Source organism: Tachyglossus aculeatus, chromosome 9 (assembly GCF_015852505.1).
Source record: "Tachyglossus aculeatus isolate mTacAcu1 chromosome 9, mTacAcu1.pri, whole genome shotgun sequence".
Lineage (NCBI taxonomy): Eukaryota > Metazoa > Chordata > Mammalia > Monotremata > Tachyglossidae > Tachyglossus > Tachyglossus aculeatus.
This window is the reverse complement of record NC_052074.1, coordinates 12,760,803-12,782,331: the sequence shown is the minus strand read 5'-3', so window position 1 is coordinate 12,782,331 and position 21,529 is coordinate 12,760,803.

The window sequence follows — 21,529 nt, the reverse complement described above, 5'->3', positions numbered from 1 at the left end:
GGACCGGCCTCCAGAAGTCTTCTTATCAGCCTTGAGGGTCGTCAGAGTTCACCGACAAGCTATGAAAAATCTCAGGATTGAGAGGGGAAAGCTAGGCAGCCATGACAAGGAAACTCAGAATGCAATGACATCTGTAGGAACATCTCCTTGAACCCTGAAGCCTTGAAAACTTTGTGTCTCCCCCCTAAGGAACATGGCTTTCTCAGCTGAGCATCCATTTGTGTTTAGGGGCTTATTTGAACCAGAAATCCGGAGTATGCCTACAGGATACAATCCAAAAAGATCTGCACCCCACCCAGCAAGCCAACACTTTCAGCTCAATCTGGATTAAATTTAAACGGATTCCCTCAGGAAAAAAAAAATGGTAGGGTCATAAACCTAAATTCATGTTAATGGTCTGGGTACCCTGGCTGGTTCTGCATAAATGCTCTGACTACACCTGAGAACCACCTTGACCAAGTTTATGATTGCATTTTTAACTCTTCAGCTAACTAAATGAGAGAGCACATAGAGGGCTTTCTTTTGTTTTTACTCCAAATAGTAGACAGTTCTGCACCTCATTTTGCAAATGTTTTGACCTGATATTTGTGTCAGTGAGCATCCAGTTGCAGAACCAAGAAAGGTGTTTTCTTAGGCCATAGCTTTTGTGAGAAGAAAATGATTGTCAGCACTATGAATCCCACACCATGTTTCGTGAAGGTTTTGCTGTCTTGGCGTGATTTCCTTGAAAATGAGACTTTCGTTCACCTTTTTTCAAATGTCAATTAGTCTGCCATGAGGATCACTTTCGAGAAGGTTGGCTCAACCATCGTGGTACCCATGCTAACCCCAGAGATATTTCCCAGGTTCCTTTTCTGCAGTCAACTGCAAACTAAGATTCCCTGTGAGATCTCACTGCATGAAGCCTTGTCTTTTATTTGAGTAGCTGTTCAGGTAGAAAATTGAGCTAGAAAGCCATTTGTATCAAGAAATCCCTCACATTTCTGGAATTAAGTATTGTTAATAATCCCCAAACAATGTTAACCCTTTCATATATTTCAGAGTGATTTATTAGTGACTTTGGTGACATGGAGTGTGCATGGTAGGGGGTTTGGGTGGGGGAAGGAGGGGAGAATGGAAGTATAGTGCTCTGCACATAGTAAGTGCTCAATAAATATGATTGAATGAATGAATGAATGAATGAGGTTCATGGAGGATAACCTGCAGGTCACACTCATGGGGCTTGCCAACCCTGCAACCTTTATTAATTACAATTTCAACTGTGGTATTTCTTAAACTTTACTGTGGGCCATGTACCTTGCTGAGTACTAGGGAAGATTCAGGATAATCAGATGAGACACAGGGTTCAAGGTCTAAGGAAGGACACATATTTAACCTCCATTTGACAAATGTGGATCCTCTGACTTCCAAGCCAGTGCTCTTTCCACTATGCCATGCTGCTTCCTTGCTCCATGTGGTCAAAGTGGTGTCGTCATGGCTATTCTGTTCTTTCTGGAAGTAAGACCTGGTTCCACAATTATAATAATAATAGTAATGGTACTTGTTGAGTGCTAATTGTGTGCCAAGCACTGTTCTAAGTTCTGAGATACAAGTCAGCCAGGTTTGACACAGTCTCTGTCCCACACGGGGCTCACAGTCTCAATCCCCATTTTACAAATGACATAGCTGAGGCCCAGAGAAGTTAAGTGACTTGCCCGAGGCCAGACAGCAGAGCTGGGATTAGAACCCATGCCCTTCAGACTCCCAGGCCTGTGCTCTATTCACTAGGCTAGGTTACATCTCCAGAGACTTAAAGGGGGAGGGAAGAGGCTTCAGAAGTGGAAGTATTTATGATACTTGTTAAACACTTACTACATGCCAGCCACTGTACCAAGCACTGAGCTAGATACAAGCTAATTAGATTGGACAAGCCCCTGTCCCACATGGGGCTCACATAATTAATCCCCATTTTACAGATGAGGTAGTTGAGGCCCGGAAAAGTGAAGTGACTTGCCCAAGGTCACACAACAGACAAGTATGTGGAGGAGTCAGGATTAGAACCCAGGTCCTCTGACTCGTAAGCCTGTACTCTATCCACTGGGCCATGCTGCTTCATTTTGGTTGTATATCCTCCATTGGGTTTGGAAGCTCCTTGAGAGTAAGAGCTGTGTTTTGCATCCTTTATTATCCTGTGGCTCCTTCTAGAATGTTATGCCAGAACAAGTACTTAGTCAATGCTTTGTCTTTGGCAACAACGGCAACACTTACTGAACTGTACGGACTATTTAACATAGAGTGCAAATACCATGACGTAGAGCAGTTGCAGTTGCTTCCATGTTTATCTAAAGTAAGAAGAATTTCATCTTTGCCGCCAAATTGAGCAGAAGGCCAGCCAAAACCAAAGCACAACCTATCCGGGCTGATCTGGGCCACCTCTGTGGCCAAGGTAACCGATTGGATAATGAAGGCTCCAGATGTCACTGGCATACAAAAAGAGCAGCATACGAGTGGCTGACTGAAGTAGAATAGCTTCCGCTCTCTAGAGCCTTAATTCTGGAACTCTCCCAAGAAATGCTTTGGAGCCAGTCTGGGCCCCCAAGCAGAGCAGTCGGGTGAAATTACTGTCAAACCACCTGTTCCCCTGGTATCTCTTATATTCTCGATAGTCAGTTCATTAACAACCACTCAATTGTATTTATTGAGTGTTTATTCTATGTAGAGCACTACTAAGTACCTGGGAAAGTACAATGAGGTAGAAGACTTGATTTCAGCCTTGAGGAGCTTGTAATCTAATGGGGGAGAAGGACCCTACAACAAATTAGCTATAGGGGGAAGCAGCAGTGTTTAAAAATACACACGTAAGTGCAGTCGAGGTGATTATCCAAGTGCTTAGGGGATACATAATAGTAATAATAATAATAATGATAACATTTATTAAACGCTTACTATGTGCAAAGCACTGTTCTAAGTGCTGGGGAGGTTACAAGGTGATGAGGTTGTCCCACGGGGGGCTCAGAGTCTTCATGCTCATTTTACAGATGAGGGAACTGAGGCCCAGAGAAGTGAAGCGACTTGCCCAAAGTCACACAGCTGACAAGTGGCGGAGCCGGGTTTGAACCCATGACCTCTGACTCCAAAGCCCGGGCTCTTTGGAGCTCTTTGAAGCAGCGTGGCTCAGTGGAAAGAGCCCGGGCTTTGGAGTCAGAGGTCGTGGTCGTGGCTTCAAATCCCAGCTGTGCCACTTGTCAGCTGTGTGACTTGGGGCAAGTCACTTCACTTCCCTGGGCCTCAGTTCCCTCATCTGTAAAATGGGGATGAAGACTGTGAGCTCCTCGTGGGACAACTTGATTACCTTTTATCTACCCAAACGCTTAGAACAGTGCTTTGCACATAGTAAGTGCTTAACAAATACCAACATTATTATTATTATTTCCACCGAGCCATGCTGAAAGTGCAGAAGTGATGTAATAATGAGGGAAATAGAGTGGGGAGGTGAACAATAAATCTGGGAAGGCCTTCTGGAGAGGGTTTATTTTAGAAAGGCTTTGAAAACTGGAGGAGTAGGGAGTTTGTGGAAGTGAAGAGGGAAGGGAATTTCAGGCAGGAGTGAGGGAGGAAGCAAGAGGTCAGCAGCTATAGAGATGAGATAGAGAGCCTTCAAAACCCTGCTAAATTCATATCTCCTCCAACAGGCCTTCCCAAAATAAGCCCTGTATTACCCCTATCTGCTCTCCCCTCTGTGTCAACTATGAGCTTGGCTGTGTTCCCCTTAAATATTTTAATAGTCACCCCGGCACCATGATTCTTAAAAATAGTATGATACTCTACTATTTCTGTTACCCCTAATTGATTTTAATGTCTGTCTCCCACTTTAGGCTGTAAGCTTCTTATAGGCAGGTGTTGTTTCTACCAACTGTGTTGCACTTTCTCAAGCATTTAGTTCAGTGCTCTGCACACAGTAAGTGTTCAATAAACGTCATCGATTGACTGACAGTGAGGCACAGTGAGTAGGCTCGCATTAAAGGAGCTAAGTGTGCAGGATGGGTTATAAGTGCATTGTAGTTCTCATCCTACACTGTGTTTACAAAGCTTTGCCCATTGTTGTTTATTTTTTTATTTTTATTAGCGATTTTCCTGAATACTCCAGCCTGTGGGAATGCTCAAATTACTACAAATTTTCAGGTCCTAAATTCTTTTGTGTGTACTTCTTGGAGTCAGAAAGACCTGGGTTCTAATCCTGGTTCCACCGTTTGCCTGCTGTGACCTTGGACCAACCACTTCACTTTACTGTGCCTCAGTTACCTCATCTATAAAATGGGGATTAAGACTGGGACCCCCACATGAACTATGTCCAACATGATTTGTTTCTATCTATCCCATAGCTTAATATAGTGCCTGGCACACAGTAAGCACTTTAGAAATACGATAAAAAAAATGGGGGACCAAAATAGAAATAAAGCAGAGCTATTGAGGAAGTTGAAAAGCATAAAAGAGCACAGGTATAGGATGAGAGCAGAATCCAGTTTAAACAATCATGATCTCCTTCAAACCTACCCCAAAACAGTTGAATGTGGCATTTTCCCTTTTTAAAACCTTTAATAATATTACAATTTCTAAATCATTCATTCCGATCCCCTGCCATAAAGATCTCATCGCAGGCTGGCAGGTTGCAACTTCTCTATCTGCAGGGCTACTGGGTCTCTTTAAATACCCAGTAATATCACATCTTTCTTTGAGACACTTCAGTTGCCTGATATTCATTCAACAGGCCCCAGGTAATTTATTGGCCCTGACATGCCTCCCGGAGAAGGCCAGAAATCTGGACACATCCTTCAGGACTGCAAACTCCTCACAGTCGACCAGAACCATTTTGGGGGCTGAGCAATGAGAGCTATCAAACCGGATGCATGTGAGAGGAGGAATACTCTATGGGATAGATATCCTTGATTTCTCTTTTCATCCTCTTGTGACTCAGAAAAGATGATTTTCATTCCAATTCCTCTTTTGTGCCCCTTCGTTCATCAGTACCACAAGTCCCCAAATCCTTTCTTCGCCGCTGTAAACATGGAATTTAAAAGTGATAGTCTTTCAGGATATATTGCACTAATACATCATCAGCATTGTCATTATGATGTATTAACACAATGCATCATCATAGACCTGTCAGAGAGATGATTTATGACCTGAAAACATGTTGTGGTGGAGAGAGGCATCAGGGACCTCACTGACTTGAATGCTTGTTTATTTTTACACTTAAGGGCTTGGAAAGTAAGCTGAAGAATATTTGTCTCTGAAGTTCTCCCCTAGTCCTTCTTAAAGGGGGAATGACAGTTTAAAGCAGTGGAAGGATCGGTGGGCTACATTTGAGATATTAAAGCTTATATTTTCCCACACCACTTGTGTTTAGTTGCAAAGATTGATTATCAAAGTCATATAGGCATGAGTTCAAGTAGATCTCTCCTCTTTAGGCTCATCATTTCCTAAAAAGTTGTGGAGCTTTATGTGAGGAGAACCAGTCAGGGGCTAGAGAGATGGAAGTAATTTCCACCAGTAATGAGCAAACTTAAGTGGTGGAAAATGAACTTCACATTTCATTGTTGTCAAAGGGGGCCGTCAGATCTGTGGCCAGGACTAAGGAGGTTGTTGGAAGCTACAAAGGAAACAGAAACAGAGGTCCCTGCCCTGAAAGAGCTTGCGTTCTTAAGAGGGAAACAGGCTAAATCTAAATGGAAGCATATTAAAACTCATGGAAATCTACCCCTCCAACTACAACTTTATAGTAGGAGTAGAAATAATAGTATCTATAAAGTGATTACTGTGTACAGTGAATTGTACTCCATGCTGGGAAAGAATATACAGCTGCATATTAGGCATGGTCCCTGTCCTTTTATGGGGCTCATCTTCTAAAAAGCGACTTGCCCAAAGTCACACAGCAGACCAGCAGCAGAGCTGGGACTAAAACCCAGGTCTTCTGATTCCCTGTCTGATGTTCTTTCCACTAGGCCGTACTTCCTCCCTGCCATCCACCAGGGATGCCTTTTGCCCTAACAGAACACAACCTACCATAGGTCAAAGGTTTATCAGCTATTCTACAAAAATTTGAGGTGATAGAGATTGACCCAAGGGTTTGGCATGAAAGAAGCCAAGTGGGAGTCAGTCCTGAGGGAGGGAAATTTCGGGAGCTGAGGTCTTCTGTGGCAGCTATAGACATCAATTTCACAAACACGATAAGTCTGCCCTCCGAGTGAGAATGTTTCCCACTTTTGTTCTCCAGGGAACTGGCTCCATGGAATAGAACCCAAGGCCACTATTAAAGTGGAACTTTGTAAATGGACTGGTTCCCTTTTTATTTCTTCCCTCCAAGGCTTGTCTAGCCAGATGCATTATCACTTACAGTAATGAAAAGTGTGCTAATGACCCAAAATGCAGCCAGTGACTTTGGCCAAGATTGCTCCATTATAAGAACCAAAAGACACAGGGAATAGCCATGAAACTTGGCAGGCCTAGGGAAATATAACCTTAAGGATATCTACATCCTAGGACAAACTTTTCCTTATGGCCAAAAATGCTTACTGTAATTACAGTCAGACCTGGCTCTTCCATGCTCAATACATCCATATGTCTGGGGAGCCGGAAATGTTAACTGGTAAAGAATTCCATAGCATGCAAACCAGAGTATGTGCCAAGAGTTTGTTAATCTAAAGGTTTATTTTTTGTCTAAATAGAAAAGGAGTTTGCAAACTGGTTCAGATTAACCAGGTCAAATTGTATATTTTATTAACTTTTTAAACATTTTTTTTCCTTTCGTATTTTTTAAAAAATGTACATAAAGTTAGATGGAGGAGATGGGGGAGTTGTCTGCTCAATAAAGGTTATAAGGAGAGATGTGTCAACCGCCTAATTTCCACTTTCTGGCTTCAGTCAGGGACAGCTGCAGTCTATCTGCTCTATTCAAGTCATTTACTGCTTTACTGATGTTTTTTAAAAAATATTTTCTATTGATTTTGTAAACAATAACACAATAGAGACAAAGACTAAAAGCCTCTATACTGTGGCCAGGACTATGCAAACAAATGATCCACTAATATATTCTGGTTATCAGTATCCTAATGATAATAACTGAGGCATTTATTAAGCTCTCACTAAGAGCCAAGTGTTGCCGTAAGCACTGGGGTAGATCCAAAGTAATAAGATTGGACACAGTCCCTGTCCCACGTGAGGCTCACGATCTAAGGTAAAAGTAATTTTCTCACCTAAAATATGGTATCTGCAAATTGAAATCAGATTGGGTGTTCCACATAAATTTCTAAATTTTCTAAATTGGGTAATTTTCTAAAGTAGACCTGACCCTAATGTCATACTTGGGGTCAGCACTAGTCAAGAGCCTGAGTGGGTATTCTTTTTCAGGCTTTAACATTGACCTATACTGCTTCCATATCATTTTGGGGAAATTCAACCAAGTGATCATTTTAATTACAGTAAATCCTAAATATCTCCCCACATTTTTTTTTGAACTGGTAGCAATGGGACTTTACAAAATTCCAAATAAAATGAATCCTTTTCAACAAATGAAAATTTCTCTCTTCCTTTTATCCAGATCTGCAATACTCCCATTTTTGCCCCGACAGCAATTCCACTGGCATTACTGAAGGGCTTAGGGGAAAGAGCCCTGGCTTGGGAGTCAGAGGACATGGGTTCTAATCCTGGCTCCGACACTGGTCAGCTGTGTGACTTTGGGCAAGTCACTTAACTTCTCTGTGCCTCAGTTACCTCATCTGTAAAATGGGGATGAAGACTGTGAGCCCCACGTGGGACAACCTGATTACCTTGTATCTACCTCAGCACTTAGAGCAGTGTCTGGCACGTAGAAAGCGCTTTACAAATGCCATCATTATTATTATTATATTACATGGAGTTTTGAGACCCCCCTTATTATTGTGTTCTCAGTATTCTTGTTAAAATTAGGAGAAGTGAATCAGAACTTCTTGATAGCACCTGAAAAAAAAGGTATCCAGTCCCCTGTGGGTTTCAAGAGTGAAGACTGCACACTAAAGACTCCCATAGCTGCGCAGCATGGACAAAATCCTCTACGGAAGAGTCTTTTTCTCTTAGTACATGTGGCTCCCGAGCTGGTTTCAATTTGTGCAGGATTCCACTAAAAGAGGCTTGACCTCAAACAGGTATCAAATTTAGGGCCTCGGCTAGTTTTAACGCTAATGCGAAAGAAGCCCAGTGAAGACAGCAACCTTTTTGAGAGGGTCTCTCTCCTGCCTGGGAAGTAAGCAAGCTCCTGGTTCTCCCCATTTTCCAATAAAGAAGCAACGTGGCTTAGCAGAAAGAACACAGGACTGGGATTCGGAAGACTGGGTTCTAATCCTGGCTCTGCCACTTAGCTGCTCTGTGACCTTGGGCAAGTCACTTAAATTATCTGCACCCCAATTTCCTCAACTCTAAAATAGGGATTAAATGCCCGTTCTGCCTCTTCCTTAGATTAAGTCCCAGTTAGGACAGGGACTGTGTTCAACCTGATTATCTTGTAACTATCCAAGCACTTAGCACAGTGCTTCGCACACAGTAACATTATTATGTGGTCAGGGAATATGTCTACCAACTCTGTTGTTGTGTACTCTCCAAAGCATTGAGTACAGTACTCTGCACACAATAAGCACTCAATAATGCTATTGATTGATTATTACTGTTATTATCACTATTATTATTAATTGTTAAGGGGAAAAATAATTATGATAGGTGAGTTTGAGGACCAAAAGCATCCTTCACCCCTCCAAAAAACAAAAGTTGTGGCTGTAGATAGGGAATACTTTATCCAGTATTCATTTTTTAGCATCTAGGTTTTGCATTAAAGTCACTCAGACCTATGAAAGAAAATATAATTTGAAAACCATCACCAACAGTTACACTTATCATCATGATTAGTCTGTTGATGGAATTCTATAAAATCATGTTTCCACTGAAATTTTTCACTGTTTTAAGTGAACCAGCCTACGACAATTTCTCAAGGAACTTTTTTTTCGCTGGTGAATTGGAATGGGGAATGCTGTAAGGCCAGAGAGCCTCTGTTTTGCTCTTTTTTGTCATGGTATTTGTAAGGCACTTACTGTGTGTCAGACACTGTTCTAAGCACTGTGTTGGTACGAGTTAATTAGGTCGTACACAGTTCCTGTCCCATATGGGGCTCTTTCCTCCCCAATGGGATTTTTTTTTCTACTGACACAGAAAGTCACTGTAACAGCAGACATTATAATTTCTCACCCTCAGTTCTGAGCCAGTTCTAGTTACACCAGCCAGGAATTGATTTATTCTTAAGGGGTGAGTTGGCCTTAATTTAAGGCCCCAGTTGGAAGAGTATTACACTTGGAGATGACTATGAGTCACCCAGTAAAAACAACTGTCCCCGGCTTCTTACCAGCTCTATATGAGTAGAGGTTTTAAAATTGACTATAAAATGTGATGGTCTGCCTCACCATGAAATTAAGCACTAATCCAAGTGCTCAGGACCTAAAAGAAACTAAGGTGTGCCTACTGGAGTCAAGCAGGCTTAAGGTAAAGTGGAAATAACTCCATTTCTCTTTGGTGTGGGCTTTCACAGACGTCAGAGATGGTGGGGCAACCCCAAATGATGCTGTTGCAGGGGAAATGGGAAGTACAAGAAGAATGCGCTGGTTACTGGGAATGGGAAGAGTGGTTCACGGGGGGTGGGTGTCAGTACAAATTTGCAGAATAAATAGCATTTTTGTCAGCTTAATGATTTTTTCAAAGTATTTGTAAGTCTGACCAAAAGGGCTTTACCCTCATTACTTCCCAAAAGATACCTTGAAATATTTTGCTCACTTAGCAATACTCTGCATCTCTGACTATGTCCTGCCGTGGAATCTTCAGGCTAGAAGGAACTTCTGAGGTCTTTTAGTCCACCCCCTTGTCTGCAACAATTAAGACCTTCTAGAATAATGTGACCATCTTATTTAGAATGTTACCATATCCTTCTTCTTAAATGGGACTTGAAATATGCCAGATGAATTTTGATATTGGGCTAGTAGAATTTTGGATGTAGTCATATTTTTTTAATAATAATAATTTTTATTATAATTGCTATTGTGGTAATGTTAAGCACTTTATGTCAAGCACTGTTCTAAGCACTGAGATCGATACAAGATAATCAGGTCAGACACGGTCTTTGTCCCACACAGGGCTCACAATCCAAAGAGGGAGAACAGCGGTTGAATCCACATTTTACAGATGAGATAACTGAAGCACAGAAAAGTTAGGTGACTTGCCCAAAGTCACACAGAAGACACATGATGAAGCTGGGTTTAGAACAGGGCCATGGTCTTTCCACTACACCATGCTGCTCCTCATTTACTAGGTATGTGGGAAGTACAAAATTAAGTGATACATTCCCTGAAATTTATACTGGTGGAAGAGCCTGTGCTGATGATGCATGTGGCACACTAAAATTTTTGAAAAAAGTCTTAACAATAATAATAAAAATAATAATAATGGCCTCTCTTTCAGCTTTCTACCTAAGGTCCAGTAACTCTGCTATGCACTTGATGGTACCTCTTTGGGTTGCTAAGTGTATTGCTGGATTGGTTTCCAGCTAAGGATACTAATGGGAGAGCAGAGAACTATATACAGTCATGTAATAACACATATGTTTTGGCCTGTCCAGAGATCTGCTCTGTTTTCCAGATTTCCACAGCCTAACCCATTTTATTATTGTTTGTTTTTTTCGTAATTTACAATAACTTTTCCCAGAGTTTGCTACGGATTTGAAAACACACTCAAAAAAGAAAAGTTTCTTGATGTCCATCCTGTAAATTACATGCCTGACCAAAGACAAGTATGTTTTTATTTATAACGGTGGACAAGTGCCAAGGAAAGCCTTTATGCCTGCCGCACGGCTGCTGGAGTGGAGATACATAAAAGACTTCCAGTTGCGTTAGGACACTTCTGGGCTTTTAGACTTCTCCTGCATTTTGAGGGGGGTGGAGGGGGAAACTCATTTTCTTTTGAAGATTTGCAAAGGTTACAAGTGCATTGAGTTTAGAGGGTGTCTGACTTTTTCCCAGTGAACTAAACTGGTCTGAAAAGAACATCCAAACATGGAAGTATAAACTGAAACACACTGCAGATGTGTACTTTGCAGAGCGTTGGGGTTTACTGGCTGGGTGAGGGCTGGGCAGGAAAGGGAGGGAGCTGGGTCTTGACTGCTGTATGAAATTGGGATAAATGGGCTCTGACAATCCCATTGAATAGGAACACTTGCAGATCTAATATAAACAATTTGTAATTGTCAGAGCCTAAAAGTAAAAACATGATTATAAACTGTGCGTAGGATCGGTTTATGTCAACTTCAAATGATTTAAAAGTCTAGTGTCTGGATCTGAAACTTCCCAGTCTGTGAAATGCTTCAAGGAAAACTTGAGCAAGTCTGTGGCTACGTTTTTCCTTTATGCACATTTCATGTTCACATTAACCCTTTGTCTGGGTGAACCGAGAGATACCGTTAGGGGGTGAGTATGCAGCAGAAACTGCAAAGATATCCCAGAGTTTAAGGCATTTTCTTGGGAAACCCTGGAGCTAAGCTCTTAGTGCAGGAACCTCTCCTCGGTGAAGTTTTGTCTGAGGAGAGATGTCAACCTCCAGAGAAGCCGCCCTGTTCCCAGTTGGGAAATTCAATCTCAGTGATTGCGAGTATAGCTTGATAAAGATCCAACCTCATCCAAACAGGACAAAGAGGCTTCTTCTGTTACCTGGACTAAAGTGCCTTCAAGGTGACCACTGTTCACCTGCATCCCACCCCTTTCCCCCTGGTTCCCCCCCTTAATCAGTTTCCCCGCTATCTGCTGCAAACAAATGATATCTCATGACCGGCCAAGAGGGCTTACAGACGAAAAGCTTTTTCTTGTAGTAATTCCAGCCCTGGTATGCCAACTGTAGCATTTTTTTCCCTTCACTATTTGGATTCCATTCCGAATTCCTCTAAGCAGCATTGTTTAGATGTTTGGATTACATCCTTGCTTTGCCAGCTCTGCATCTGTTTCTCTATCCACTTAGGAATCAAGTGTAGGCTGGAAACAACCAATTTACTATGTAAGAAGATAGGTCCCTATTAACAAAGTCAAGGGCAAAACTATTAAGCCATTAGGGCTTGTTTTCCATGTTTTATAGCACACTGATACAAAAGACGTGCTTGGAACCTTTTAGATCTACATCAGGCCTTTCACGGTATCGTTTCTTGCCAGATTGTACTAAGGCAGTCTGAGGGAACCGGAGGATTGCTCCCTCTTCCTCACTCTGTAGGCCTTGACCTTTGACCTAACTATTGGGCTCCACGGAGAAATCAAAAGTTAAATGATGAGGCTTCCCTTGGCAACTTATACAAAGAACAGCATTCAACCCAATTATAGGAAGATCCCGTATTGAAATGGTTCTAATAATAATCCTTGCATTACCTTAGCATCTTTCATCCCAGCATCTCAAAACAGTTTTCAAATATCTTAACCCGACCCATGACCACTATCTCCCCTGATACCTCCCTTTCAGTTCAACATCTGACTGGTTAAAGTGAATAAAAGTGCAGTCAATTCCCACCAAATGAAAATACTTTGCCCAGAGAGTATTCTTCTAACCTTAAATTTAACCAGATGGAATGATCTTTTAAGTACCATCCTATTACTGTTTGAAACGCAGTATTTGCCCTTTAATGTGAAATCTGCATTTCATCATAAAGATGGAACACAATGTCCATGGCTTAGTTATTGTACAGAGAGCAAGGCTTTTTTCGGGACTATATGCCTAGGAAAGGCAATATCATAGATTCCAGCTAGTTTTGTTGCTTGAATGACAACAGGCACGTATAAAGAACATGTAGTGTCACCTCCCTCTGCTTCTACCACACTGAATGCCATGTGATGAAATACTCGGAGGCGATACCACGAAACATTGGTTTCACTGTAAAGAATCTGGAATGAGTAAAGACAAAGAATGGTTGATTTGATGGAAAGTTTTGTAAAGAAGGCTCCGCTGTATAGGGGAAAATGAATCATGAGCGATTTGAAGCAACGAAGTGGTGGAATCTAGGGTTATTTAAATTACAGTTTTGAATTCGAACAAAGTTTGATGCCCTACTCTAAGGAAACCATGACTCTTTAATATATAGTAAATGCTCTTCATCATCACATTGTATTTATTTCATGTTCTATAGTGTACCAAGCACACCTCTAGGTGCAGGACAAAATTTAAAGAAAATGAGTCATTTCTCAAGGAACCTGAAATCTAATGTGGTGGAAGTCGCACATCCTTGGGAATAACAAAAGAAACAAATCAGGTCTCAAAACTGACTAATGCTGTAACTTTGATTTCTAAAATTCATTCATTCATTCAATCGTATTTATTGAGCGCTTACTGTGTGCAGAGCACTGTACTAAGGGCTTGGGAAGTACAAGTTGGCAACATGTAGAGACGGTCCCTATCCAACAATGGGCTCACAGTCTAGAAGAGGTCAACCCTATCGATAGCATAATTAAACATCTTATCAATGGCACTGTTCATGAATTAACACGCTTACAGAGTTATGTTATATCCAGTTTTTTAGAAGATTATTCAATCTCCACAGAGGCACTAGGAAAATATATTACAGGGTTAAATTGTAAGATCAAATAATATTTCAATATTTAAAAATTCTTATCAGGCAATCTGCTCCCTAATTAAAGTGCCTTTGTTAGATAGGTAATGTCTAAAAGAAGAGGTAAATATCTTTTAATGATTTGAGAGCTGACCAACAATATCCCAATTATCAACATTTTTTAATGAATTATTTTGATTGATGTCATAGTTTGGGCACATTAAGTATTTTCCCCATCCATTTTTAAAGTCAAGCCTTTCAGGCTTTTCAGACAATATGGATCCTGCTCATGGTGTGGCAGAAAGAAAGGAGAATGTCCTTGTAGTCCCTTACATCTGGTTCTCCCCACTGTGTAGAACAAGTGAATGCAAATTGCTAAATACACACTCTACAAGAATAAAAGTATAGGTACCAATGGTAAGAAAGAACAAAACTAAGCAGTGAATAAATGAATCGATGAATAACTAAGAGCGGAGTTGCCTAGTGGAAAAAACACAGGCTTAGAAGTCAAAAGGACCTGGATTCTAATCCTGGCTCCACTTCTTGCCTGCTGTGAGACCTTGGGCAAATCCAACCTGAAGGTGAACAGTGATTGTGTGCCCAGGATGATGAAGTGACAGCTCTATGAAATATTATAGCAGATAACCAAATAGTCTAGATATGTCTGCATTTTGAAAATATGCATTTTCTACACTTTAAAAAGAAAGGAAATTAGGGACAGAATATGCAGTATTTGATAGGAAATGTTTTTTCCAGAAAACAAGGGATCATAATGAAGATAATTTGGCCACTTTAATCACTTGTTATGCTACCTCCAAATGCAGAGAGAGATGGGCAGCTGGCTACACAGATACAGGCTATCCATGCATGGTGCCGTATATTTTTTTGGACTGGAAAGGGACTGGGTCACGTGACACTGCTTATGTTTCATTAAACCACACCTCATCAGCCGACATGAGAGTCCCATGAAACACAGTAATATGACACGAGTGCAGAATCCGCTACCATGCTGATCTAAGCAGTTTTTAAAAATGGTATCCATTAAGCATGTATCTGTCAAGCACTGTATGAAGCCTTGGGGTAGATTCAAGCTAATCAGGTTGAACACAGTCCTTATACCACATGGGGCTCACAATCGTAGTCCTCAATTTACAGATGAAGTAATTGAAATTCAGAGAAGATAAGTGACTTGCCCAAGGTCACACAGCAGATAAGTGGAGGAGTCAGGATTAGAACCCAGGTCCTTCTAACTTCCAGGTCTGAGCTTTATCCACAAGACTATGTTGCTCTCACTTAGCGGGGCTCAATGGAAAGAGCCCGGGCTTGGAATCAGAGGTCATGGGTTCAAATATCGGCTCTGCCAATTGTCAGCTGTGTGACTTTGGGCAAGTCACTTCACTTCTCTGTGCCTCAGTTACCTCATCTGTAAAATGGGGATTAAGACTGTGAGCCCCCGATGGGAAAACCTGATCCCCAGCGCTTAGAACAGTGCTTTGCACATAGTAAGCGCTTAATAAATGCCATCATTATTATTATTATTATTATTATTTCCCACCTTGACTACTGTGTCAGCCCCTCTGCTGACTTCCCTGCATCCTTTCTCTCCCCTCTCCAGTCAATACTTCGATCTGCCATCTGAATCATTTATCTAAAAAAAAAGTTGAGTCCAGGTTTCCACACCTCAAAAACCTGCAGTGGTTGCTAATCCACCCATCAAGAAGAAACTTCTTACTATCAGCTTTAAGACACAATATCAGCCCTCCCCTACCTACCTTACCTTGCCACTATCGCCTACCACAATCCACAATCCAACCCGTTCACTTTTCTCCTGGAAGGCCATCCACACATTGTACCTGATTTTGTCTGACTCTAACCCCTGGCCCTTCTCCTGCCTCTGGCCTGGAACCTCTTCCTCCTTCATATCAGATCACCACTCTTCCCATCATCAAAGTCCTACTAAAATCATATCTCCCCAAGTGGTTTTCTCTAACCCCTCATCCCCCTGCCCTGTTTATCCTCCTCTCCAGCCCCACAGCATGACATAGTGGATAGAGCTTGGGCCTGGGAGTGAGGAGGTCATGGATTCTAATCCCAGCTCTGCCATTTGTCTGCTGGGTGACCTTGTCACTTCAGTTCTTTGGGCCTCAGTCATCTCATCTGTAAAATGGGGATTAAGAGTGTGAGCCCCATGTGGGATGGGGAATGTGACCAACCTGACTAACTCGCATCTACCCAGTGCTTAAAACAGTGCTTGGAACATAGAAAGCACTTAACAAGTACCATAATTTATTTTTTATGCACAGATTGTTATACTCTGCTATTTCCTCTTTCTGAAAATTATTTTAATGTCTGGATCTCCCTCTAGACTATAAGATCCTTATGGTCGTATCTAACAACTCTATTGTATTATACTCTCCCTATACAGTAAACACTCATCAAAAATCACTGACTAATTTAGCTTTGGATCAAGACTAAGTTCTCAGTATAGGTATTTGTGCTGAATCCAGTATTTTCTGTTGGGTTTTTTTTCGGGGGGGTGGGGGGGGGCGGTTGGAATTGTAAAGCAAAAGAATGCTTACTAAAAGTATTTGTTATTTTGGCCAAGTGACAAATATAATAAATAGGAAATGATGTGGTCAGAATGGTACTAGATTGAGAACTCTAAAAAATCCTTTCCGCGTTGGACTATACTGAGAATCTTTCCAAAATCATGGCTCCGTACCATTTTGTATTCAAGGTCAAATAGACCTGAGAATCTGAATTCAACTCATCCCACTGGATTTATCACTGTGATATACAGATCCAGTGAGAAAATTAGGACTAAGTAGAACAAGCTTTGATCTTGATTTTCTAATGCAGGTAAATTTGATCTGATGTCATTGCTCTAATATAAGCTCCAATTTACAAAACACTAAATTCAAACATCTTAGCAACAATAATTCAGGACTCTGAATGGGTTACCTTCAAATAACTTGAGACAAATAATTCAGGATTATTTCTGAATGGGTTACATTCAAATAGACCTTTTTTCTGCCAAGTCTATTAGTAGCTACTAGGAATTTGGGAGAATGAAAGCAGAATGTAAATTTATACAGAGCTGAAATTGCATTTACTGCAATCTTAATGTAAAGCTATGGTCCTCCTAGTAGTTAGGGTTTGGATTAATTTCACAAAACCCAGCATATTCGGTAAGGGTTGATTCTCTGTCCTTCAGTCACCTCACTCTAACAGACTTTTGTGGGTGTAAGTAAAATTCATGATGTCAGAATGCAATTTGACATCACTTTCTGTGGTTAAAGTCATGTTGTAGTCCTAGAAATTTTCTTAAACATATTTGAGCCCATGGCCTAGACCAAAACATCCATCTCTAAGGAAAGGGAGATGATCTCTGGCAAGAGAAAGATACACTTTTATAAATGAAAGTCTTAATAGCTTAAACAATAGCTGGCACTTTCAAATAATATCTAAACAACAAATGGTTGCCTAGAACCTCACTTTCAAGGATAGAAATAAAGATTTCTACAAGAATTTCCATAAACCATATTGACAAAATTATCAGTAAATCAGAAAAATCAGGTCTAAAGTAGCAAACATGTTGTATCAGAGCAGAAAGACCAAGATCTTAAGAATCAGCCTATCATCATCATCATCAATCATATTTATTGAGCGATTACTGTGTGCAGAGAACTGTACTAAGCGCTTGGGAAGTACAAATTGGCAACACATATAGACACTCTTCCTATAGCTACCCATTCTGTCAGACTTCTCTCCACCCACTCCCACGCTGGGACACTTCCTTAATCTTTCTTAGGGCCTTGAAAGGTCATTGCTTCTTCAGTATCATGTCAAGACAAAGATGCAGGAAAGAAAAATCATATTTTTGCATATTTTCACATTTTACATATTCATCTGTATCAGGGTGAAAAGGAAAGCGCCATCAACTTCAAGTAGCGTCCCAAAGAAAAACAATTTGGCTGCACTAAAAATACATATTGAAGATAAAACAGCCAAACTCTAATAAATTTTATGAAGTCAAGCACTCAATTAGACAAATGCATTTTTAATATTTTGAAACCAGAACATGCTTAAAAACTTAAGTATTCCCAGTCTGCGCTCGGGATGAAACATCCAGCCCTCAGTGAAAATTTTGTCTCATGTGTCATACCCAAATCTGTTTTGATATGCAGGAATCAGTCAATCACTTTGTGGTATTTATTGAGCATTTACTGTGTGCTGAGCACTAAACCAAGAGCTTGGGTGAGTACAATTCAACAGAGTTGGAAGACATATGTTCCTTGTGTTGCCCAATTTTCTAGATTGAGCTCTTACGATTTTTAATTAACGATGCACTAAAATCAGATCTGAACAAAGAGATATGGGCAAGGCACAAGTTGCTTTTAAAAAACTTGTATAACAGATTTGAAGAGATTCTCTTCAACTGCCAAACAAATTGCATCTGGAGGAGGAGCTATTGTCTTACAGATTCGATGTATAGCAGAGAACTTTGGGCAGTGAGATAGGGGTCTTTAATGAATTTCTTTAACATTTTGAGCATTCCTATGAGTTCAATTTAGAGCACTAGATTTGGCTGTGCCAAGGAAATGTTGGAGCAAAGGAAAATTCTACTCTCAGAACTTTCAGTAAGTATAATGTTAGCCTGGAACAGACGCTAATTTTTTTGTAAGGTGGATAAAGATATTTAGAAGGAAATTCTGGCAAGCCTTGAACTGTAACGGGACTAGAAATTGCCACAGTAATGTGCTCCTTTCCTCAAATACTGCCGGTATGTGAATGTCGTTATGCAAAAGGCTAATATGCCAATTTTACTTCCTTCTCCCTGTAACTCTAATTTAAACAAGTTGCACACATAAGTGATGTTATGTGCAAAGGGTTTTGCATTAAGTTTGCAATGTCAGGTTTGTTTATAAAAATCATATTTTTAACCACTTGCCTGGGGGCCTCTGTTCTGGGGAGTTACAAAGCTACAGCCAGTTCAGTCCTGATTTTTAAAGAGGCAGCTTTCATTTTCCATGAACTTTCCATGGAGACGTTTCAGGCTTTAGAACAGAATGCTTGGTTGATCCTTCATTCAGTCCTGCAAATTTACAATTAGGTTTATTTACTTAGCAACAGAAAGTTTACTCTTGTTGGCAATAATTGGCATGTGACCTCCTTCATACCTACAGAGAGTTGCAAAGTACTCCTCCCTGGTTCCACATCAACCTCCAACTCCTTTCAGGAAGCAAAGTACCTTCCAATTCTTTTCAGGCCATTTATGTACATATTCTGCAATTTTAACCATAGACGTGACAGCACACAGAAGTTAATAAAGGGCAGAAAGTTTTATAGTCTTTCCACAGTAGGTAAAATAGTACTTCTGTAATTCGCTGTTGGTCATTCAAAACCTATAATCAGTTGTGGAAATGAGAGGTCAGAGTGCTAGAAATTCAGATAGGGAAGACTTGCTGAAGGCAGACCGTGAGCTCCTTGTGGGACAGGAACTTGTGTCTGACCTGATTAACTTGTATCTACCCCAGCGTTCAGTACAGTGCCTGACACGGAGCACTTCACAATGCCGCAGTTATTATTTATTATTATATATTGAAGTTTAGTGGCCTTGCAAGCAATTTAAATATTGATTTTGGAGGATTGCTCTTGCCTTAGTCATCCTTCAGATCTTTCATTTGGGTTTCCCTCTTTCTTGCCCATTTAGTAGCAGGAGTTCAAAAGACGTTAGAGAGGAATTATGATGTCGCAAGGATATTTTGGAACTGGGCTACACAGATAAGCATTTCACTCAGTGGCTGACCCTTCAGGGTATGCAAACTATGTCTCTAGGTTGTGTCGTGCAACATCAGTATTTTGGGGGCCCGTGGTGAGGGGGGAGACAAAATGATCGCCTAGCAGCTAATTACTCAAGCTATGTCCTAGAAGGAAAGTTGTTTGCAATATGGATTAAACTTGTATAAACTCAGTTCTTTGATATCCAGGGAGTACTGAAGGCTAAAACGATGAGATCAGAGTGACTCAGAAATATTGGCGTTTGGGCTTGGTTCTCCCAGGCGAGGCCGTCGCTAGGGTAAAGGCCGTCGCTAGGGTAAAGGCCGTCGCTAGGGTACAGCCCGTTGGACAGTTGCCTTCCAGGACCCAAGAACCCTCTCCCAGCGAGCAGACTCTGGGGTGGAGGGGGCATTGTTGCATGGAGCAGCAGAGTGGGTACTGAAGCGGTCTAACCTTGAGCCAATAGCATGCCTTGTTCCTGAAATTGTTGATAAATTGCTCCCTTTCCCCCGTTGTCCCACTGATAAGGAGCTTGTCTGGAGTCCATCTGACAAGGAGTAGAGACAGAAGGCTGGTCTAAGGGAGGGAAGAAGAGCAAAGGAAGGGAGGATTTAAGGTCATAACTTTCATTATTTACATATCCCACCAATCTCCACTGGATCCATGAATCTTGGTGGGGATTCTCCTCCTCCTGCAGCTTCTCCTTCCTGTAGACTGTCAGAAGCAGTCCTACGCCTCGGGACTCTGTAGGGCAGAACTCGTGCAAACGTAATTTAGGGAACTCATGGTAAGGTGAGGCTGGACCTTCCCTACACACGTACACACTTGCTTACAGGCTCACACAGCACCCAGCACTCACCCAACCCATGCCTCCACTGCTTGGGTCGCAGTGAAGCAGGATGAATTCTGAAAGTTTCTTGCCCATTTTCAAATAATGGTATTTATTGAGGGCTTACTGGGTATAATACAGTAAAAAGAGTACAATAGAGCAGAATTGGAAGACACTTGCCCCTATCATTTGGAAGCTCATCAAACCTCCAGGAAGCGGTCTATCAGCAGCCATTTCACCTAGAGAGCAGGGATCGAGTCTTCCAACTCTTCTGTACTCAACCAGGTGCTTAGTACAGTGTTTGGCACACAATATGTCCTTCGTAAATAACATAGATTGGTTAATTCAGCCACAGTGGTGGTGGCAACAACAGCAGAGGAGGAGAAGTCTGTACATTCTCTCCCTCTCTCCTCTTGTCTGCTGCAACTTCATCTTCAAACTCCTTCCAGGCCCCCGGCCAAAGATAAGATCTTAATGATTCCCACCAAAGATTAGCTTACTAGGACACTGATGTACAATGGAAAGGGAGAGATTGGATCGTTTGCTCCCAAGTACTTAGGACTGTGTTCCACACTTAGTAAGTGCTCAATAAATACCATCCATTTGATGGTAGGGAAGGAAGGAAGAGAGAAGAATGGCAAGAGGCTGCATTGTGGATAAATATGCAATGGGAGAAGACCCAGGATTGTGAGGATTGTCCCCAGTGGTCCAGGGATGAAATCTTCCATCACCCATCAAAATGAATCCTTCACCACTATAGCCAAAGGATAGTCTGATGTGCTCCCAAAGTTCAAATATCATTGGCCTGTGAATTTACCATTTCTTTTGCAAAGTTGAATACTTTGGGCTGAGCAAAACAGAATTTTAGAATCCAATCCTGACCGCTAGTTTAGAGATCCTGTGCCATTCGGCTAAAAGTGAATATGTAGAACAGCTGAGTGGCAGTTCTAATTACCCAGTTCTACACTTGTTTCACAGAGTAGAATAAAAGCTGTCATGATTTCCTGTTACTAATAATAAGGATTATGGAAGTTGTTAACCACTGCACTAGATGTTGGGGAAAAAACCAAATAATCAGATTAGACATAGCCCCTGGCTCACCTGGGGATCAAATCTGGGTATGAGGAAGAACAGGTATTTGACCCCCATTCTACAGAATGAAGAAACTGAGGCACAAAAAATTAAATGACTTGCCCAAAGCCACAAAGAAGGCAAATGATGGGGCTGAGATTTGAGCCAAGCGCTCCTGCTGATCACACTGTTTCTCTAAAGTTCCTGCAGGTTAGGACAGATGA